At 54.1% G+C, this 6,570-nt stretch overlaps 1 protein-coding gene across 3 annotated transcripts in view; it reads left to right on the top strand.

Moving 5' to 3' along the window:
* Nucleotides 1-1,855: 1,855 nt before the first annotated feature.
* Nucleotides 1,856-6,570, top strand: part of CANT1 (calcium activated nucleotidase 1) — a 17,562-nt gene continuing 12,847 nt past the window's right edge. Inside the window, exon 1 of one of the 3 annotated variants that reach the window (XM_011990065.1) lies at nucleotides 1,856-2,040. The gene's annotated coding sequence lies outside the window, so the exon portion shown is untranslated. The remainder of the gene's footprint in view (nucleotides 2,041-6,570) is intronic. The other 2 variants (XM_011990141.1, XM_011990000.1) reach the window with 2 other exon arrangements.

Raw genomic sequence — 6,570 nt, 5'->3', positions numbered from 1 at the left:
AGAATGCCTAATCTCCTGGGAATGCAGCCCAGGAGGTCTCAGCCTCATTTACCCAGCCCTTATTCAAGATGGAGTTGCTCTGGTTCAAAGGCCTCTGACAGAGCTACTGGATCCCTCATCCATTGCATACAGTTTTATTTCATTTTATAAAGGTTAAAATAGACAGAATTAAACAATATATTGTTTAGGGACACATACCTATGTGTTAAAATTATAAAGTAAAGCAAGAGAATGATTAACACAACATTCAGGATTGTAGCTACCACCTCTTCGGGGTAGTAGGTTGTTGAGAATAGGAAGAAGAACCTGGAGAATTTAAAGATACAGGAATAATGTGTTATTTCTTAAGCTGGAAGGCATATGTAGATCTTTTAGAAAATAAAAGATTCGAATATAATTGTCATGTGCGTCTGTGTGAAGAGAGTCCACCAATGGGCTTTATGTGAGCAACAAGGCGGTTTATTTCACCCGGGTGCAGGCAACTGAGTCTGAAAAAGGAGTCAGCAAAGGGTAGTGGGATTATCATTAGTTCTTATAGGTTTGGGATAGGTGGTAGAGTTAGGAGCAATTTTTTGTGGGCAGGGGGTGGATCTCACAATGTACATTCTCCAGAGTGGGGAGAATATTACAAAATATCTTCTTGGGTAGGGGGAATATACCAAAGTACATTATCACAAGGGCGGGGAGGGTGTATTGTCATAAGGTCAATCGATCAGTGAGGGTGGGGCAGGAACAGATCACAATGGTGGAATGTCATCCTTTGTGGTTCTTGAGTTGCTTCAGGCCATCTGGATGTATACGTGCAGGTCACAGGGGATATGATGGCTCAGCTTGGGCTCAGAGGTCTAACAATTAGGAGTATTATGTGAGACATGGTTGGGACTCAGTTTAGCATGACAAGAAACATTAATGAATTCAAGAAAAGTTTGCCTCCTCTCCAAAACCAAAAGTGCATAACAGTGTGTTCAGCACATTTCTATTTAAAGTAATTTAAGATTCGTGTTTATGACTTGTTTGAATACCATATAACATCCTTCAGAGGAATCACAAGAAACTAGAAATAGCGATCGCCTCTGGGCAGGGAATGCAGAACGGCAATGGGAGGCTTTTCACTGCGCACCATTTATATAATTTGAATTCCTCCTCTTGTGTACCTGTTACTGAACAGAAGGCTTTTGAGAGAGCTGGGGGAAGTAGCTGGTGTGGAGCAGGAAAGCTGAAGGTGCAGATGGGCGGGGGGCTGGTGCACCCTCCTGCCAAGTTCTACTGCCAGAGGCTCCACGGCTACCAGGCCTTTCTCAGAACTTTGGGATGGAGGAGAGCGGGGCCCGGGAAGCCTTTTAACAGAGCGCCCTAAAAGATCTCGGGGGCTGAGGCTAGAGAGGGGAAAGGAGAAATCAAAGACCCTTGTGTGGCAGGTTTGACAATTGCAGATTAGTTTCAGGCAAACACCCACCGTCCCCACCCCAGGACACTACAGCCTTAGACCTCCCCGATTCGGGCTTTGGAAACTGGTCAGCAGCACTCTAGAGGAGGCTGTTTTGAAGGCCAAGGAGAGGGGCTGTCTGTCTGAGAATGAGGATGGCAGAAAGGGGCCCACGCTTTTCAACCTCCCAAAACTACGAAGGGTCGGGAGGCCCATGTAAGGGGGCCCTACCGTCTCACTCGGGGAATGAGACCTTCCCTCCCCAGTAGCCTTCACCCCCGCCCCATGCCTCCCACCACAAAATATCTGCTTGGCCCATATTCCAGCGCAACGCGGTGAAACAGGGCTCTCGTGTGCCAGTTCAGACCCTCGCACCCCTCCAGCCTGCAGCCAGACAGCCGCTCCCCCAGCGCGCAGGCGCGGGAAACAAAAACCACAGCTCCCAGCAACCCCCGCGCCGCCCCTGCGCAGCCGCAGAGCAGAGGCTGCCGGGAACACGGGCCCAGAGGCGGGGCGAGCGCGCGCGGGGCGGAAGTCGGTTGCGGTCTTCTGTCCCCGCTGTTAGTGCAGCCGAGCCCCGCCGCCCGCGGGCACTGGAGCCAGCCCCGCAGCGGGTGAGTGACTCTGCGCCCGCGGCCGCCGGCGCCCTGCCCCCGTCACGGGCCCGGGTCCCCGTCCTGGAGCCTCCCGCCGCGTCCCGCTCCGTGACCCCTCAGGCCCCCCTCCCGTCCCACCCGTGCGGGACCTCTGTCCCCTGACTCGCAGACTGGACTGGGACTCTGCTCTCTGACCTGTGGGAAAGTCCCTTTCTTCCGACAGGCGGTGGACACCACCGCCTCTGACTTTTGGGACACCTCTTCCCTGGGACTAGCGTGGGGACCATTCCCCTCTGATTAGTGTGGCCCATCCCCGCTCAGATTAGTGTGGGACACCCCCCCCGATAACTTTGGGGACCATCCCGCTCTGACTACTGTGGGGCACCTCGCCCCTCTGCTTAGTGTGGGGCTCCTCCCCGCTCTGATTAGTGTGGGGACCATCCCCCTCTGATTCGTGTGGGGACTATCCCCCTCTGATTCATGTGGGACGCCTCCCCGCTCTGGCTCGTTTGGGGCACCCCTCCTGGGAATGACCCCCCTCAGCGCCCTCTGACTTCAGTTACCCCTCCTCTGGTCTATGCAGGGTCTCTCTGGACTGATAAGGGAATTTTCTCCCTTTGACTGGCACTTTGTCACACCTGTAGCAGGCTCACCTTCCCCACCCCATCCCAGTCCTTGCTCTCCCTGCCCTCATCCAATTTGGAGTCCTCCCCCAGGCAGCACAACTCACTCTCATCTTTCTGCATGCAAATGATTCGCTCTCCCCACCACACCTGTCTCACACCCCTACTGCCATCCGGTCTGGATTCTCATCCTCGAGGACGGCACCTCCTTGCCAGACCATGTTGCCTGGTGCCTTTGCTTCTCCCTCCGAATGGTCTTTCTGTTGCCCTCTGTGTCCCTAGGTTTGGCACAGAGCACCTGTGACCACTCTTCCATCTGCCTCCAGCAGACACAGCCCTCTGCCAGGCACCTTTCCCCCTTAGTGACCCCTGGAAAAGCAGTCTCTTAGTGCCCCAGCTCCGTTTCTCATTTTTTTCTTGGGGTTGTATGCCCTACGGCCTCTCCTACCACATTTTCAACAAAGCGGGGGTTTGGGAATGTGAATCTCTTGGTGTCAAGTGAATCTGGCTAGCTCTCCAGTGTAAGGGCCCAGACTGGAAACTAGTGTCCGGTCGTAGAAGGCTCCTAGAAGGAAGCGGGTGCGGCAGCCCTTCAGGATCCGCTGTCTCCCAGCTCCTCCTCCCTCTCCCTCTGAGGAGCTTTGCTGAGAAAGGTCCCTCCAGGCCTGGGCCGCAGACCCTCCCTCCAGCCCCACCCCAGGCCTCTCAGCAGGACAGTCTGGCTGGAGCCTGTGGAACAGCAGTGGGGCTCCTCCCAGGTGCTCCTCCCTGCCGGCCTCAATGAGCCCTCTATCCGAGCTCAGGCCCCTGCTGAAAGGCACATTGAAGGAGCCAACCCTCTCCCCTCTGGACGTGGCAAGGGTTTCCTGTTGGGGCAGCCCCAAGCGTCTTCACGGCCAGGACTCAGGTGAAGCATGGATTTGTCCAGGCACTGTCATGAGGCCACCGCAGCAGTGTGGGGACCAAATTCTAGTGTCACTTTTTCATGTCCAAATTAACCTGATCACAAAAGAGAATGACACGTCACAAGGTGGTAGAGGAAAGCATCCACTCGCAGCGGGATAGGACCCCTGGACCCCGGGACGCCTCACTGGAGGGAGTCTGAGGTTTGACGCTTCTGTTCGCCAGAGGTCTCCTTTCTTCACCTTAGGCTATAACCATATTTTCCTAGCCCGTGGCTGCTTAGTCAATGTGTTGGTGTAAAAGCTCTTGGTACTCAGAACGTTTTCACTCGCCTCTCGCTGTGCACCTGGTCTGCAGGGCCTCCCTGAGCTGCAGAGTGTGTGAGGAGACCCAGGGTGTGGTAGGAGCAGTTCTCCTTGCCCTGTGGGTGTTATCACCCTGCCACCTGGGTGTGACTTTCGAGGTGTGTGTGTGTGTGTGTGTGCGCGCGCCTGTGCAGGCTCCCACAAGTACATATAGCCCGTCATCAGAGTCTTGGTACTTTCTGGCAACCATATAGGTAGATAGGTAGATGTATAAATGCTGTAGTGTTTTCTCTTTCAAAAACAGAAGATCTGAGACTTGGAACTATTGTCCAGGTCATGAAATGGGTCAGTACTATCACAAGGAGGTGATTTTTCTGTTGTTTGTTGAATGGTACCAGGGATGCTGAGGAGACACAGCGTTGATTCTTTTCACTCAGTGCATTCTGAACTGTCGAGATTTTCTGGAAAGCTCTTATGAAATGCCAATATCAAAGGAATTAAAAACTTTTATATTAATTTTTAAGAATGTTCATGTTGATTTTCCTTTTACTTTAATCAAGATGGTTAATTAGGAGAAAATCATCCTGGCGATAGAGAAGTCTGGGCAGACGTTCTGTTTTTACTTTTGGACCCTCCTCATCTCTGTCATGCGTGCAGTGGTCAAGTGGAGCACCTAGTTCCCAGGCAGGACACTGCTCCCCCCGTCCTCTGGGATGGTTCTATGGGAAGTGAAGAAGGCACTGAAATCGGGCTTAAGAGTGTGTGATGCCACCATGTGGGGATGGGGCAGAGGTGAGATTGGGACCCCCTAGAATGGCTCTGCAGGTCTTGCTGGGTTGAATGAAAGTCCTGGCGATACAGCCTTTGTGTCCCAGGAGCTGGGCCCTGAGGAAGGCGTGAGGTAAGAGGGTGGCAGTAAGCAGGTGGGCTCGCGCAGGTGCTGCTACGGTGTGAAAGCCAACCCTGATCCAGGTCCAGCCCTGATCCAGGTCCACGGGGTGATAATCCCATCCGGTTATTCTCACGCACTCTGGAAAAGGACACCTTCCCAGATGTGTGGTGCTGTTTGGAGTGTGCCTTTCAGCTGAGAAGGTCACTTTTTGGCTAAAATTCCTCCGGGTGTAACATCGATAATACAAATTAAGCAGACGCAGCCTCTTTGCAATGCAGTAATTGCAAACCGGAGAGGGTTCTGAAGCTGTGCGCCCACCCCATAGACAGTGACTGGTCCTGGCCCTTGGAAAAACCTGGAGGCAATTTCCCCTCTTCCTCCTGTGATTGGTGGAGGAACAGCCCCCCGAGATGTCCATGTCCTACCTTCTGAGCCCGTGAATATGTCACATTACATGGCAAAGGGGAACTAAGGTTGCTAATCAGCTGACCTTAAAATAGTGAGGTGATCCTGAATTTTCCCAGGGAGCCCAGTGCAATCACAGGGGCCTTAAGAACAGAAGAGGGAAGCAGAAGAGCCAGAGGGAAATGATGGCCAAGAGGCTTAGGGAAGTGCAGTGGGCGGGCTTTGGAGAGGGAGGGGAGGCCACCAGGCAAGGAATGTGGGTGCCTCCGGAAGCTGGAAGAGGTATGGGAGTGGATTGCCCCGAGAGCCTGAGAAAGGAGTACAGCCAGCCCATGGCCCGTGTTAGGCTTCTGTCCCACAGGATGGTGCCCGCTGCCGGCCGTGTGCCGGATACTAGGGACTAGCGACCGGTGCAGAAGTCAGATCCTGAGCTTGACCTTTAAGGAGGGTGCTGTCTGTGGAGGTGGGATGGCCTAAAGGGCAGACTCCCTGTGACCTTCTCCTTCCTTCCTGGTTTCCTTGTGCTGCCCACGCCCGAGCAGATTTGATGTGGAATTTGCAGGTACAATAGCCTCACACGTGCCGAAGCAGGGATCAGGTAACGTTTTCAAGGAGTCTGGCCCATAGCAGGCATTAATAAGTGTTTCTTTGAGATGCACCACCCGTGTTCTCTCAGATGCTGTTAGCACGAGTGTTTGAAGGCCTTGGCTCCTGCCTTGGCCGTGCTGAAGAGTCTGTAGGTCAGCAGGGTTTGCCCTGTACTGTGGCAGTGAACACAGTGGGCACTCTGAGGCCTGCTGCCTGCTCTCTGGGTGAGGGAAGGGAAAGGAAGGTAGCTCTTCTCCAGAGATAGGGGGTTGGCGCACCTGCCACCTGCCTACCTGTCCCTTCCGAGGAGGTGGGGACTAGGATGTGGCGGCCTCTTAACAATGCTATGGCTTCCTGCCCTTCCTGGATCCTGAAAGGGAGGAGCCTGGCAGCCCTCAGTAAACCTGCTGGTTCTGCCACCTGTCCTGTTCCACTCCTGCAGGAAGCTGGAGAAACAGACCCTCTTGGCTGTCTGTTGTCTAGGGAGCCGCTGTTCCCTTCATCACAGCCTTGCGCAGAGTGCAGTGGCAGGCCTGGGGATGGCCTCAGGAGGTAGGTGGCTCTGGAGCCTATGGCTTCTCCTGGGAAAGGGCAGCAGCAGGGAGAGGCCTCCTGGGTGTATACAGAGAAAAGCACACTGTTTCCCTAACTCCCTGCTTCGTAACTCCCCGCTCCCTAACTCCCTGCTCCCTAACTCCTTGTTCCCTAACTCCCCGCTCCCTAACTCCGCTCTCCCTAACTCCCCACTCTCTAACTCCCCTCTGCCTAACTGCCCTCTCCCTAATTCCCCTCTCCCTAACTCCCCTCTCCCTAACTCCCCTCTCCCTAACTC

Source organism: Mandrillus leucophaeus, unplaced genomic scaffold (genome assembly GCF_000951045.1).
Source record: "Mandrillus leucophaeus isolate KB7577 unplaced genomic scaffold, Mleu.le_1.0 Scaffold1, whole genome shotgun sequence".
Taxonomy (NCBI): domain Eukaryota; kingdom Metazoa; phylum Chordata; class Mammalia; order Primates; family Cercopithecidae; genus Mandrillus; species Mandrillus leucophaeus.
Note: the sequence above shows the minus strand (reverse complement) of the source record. Positions and strands in the feature narration are given on the sequence as shown.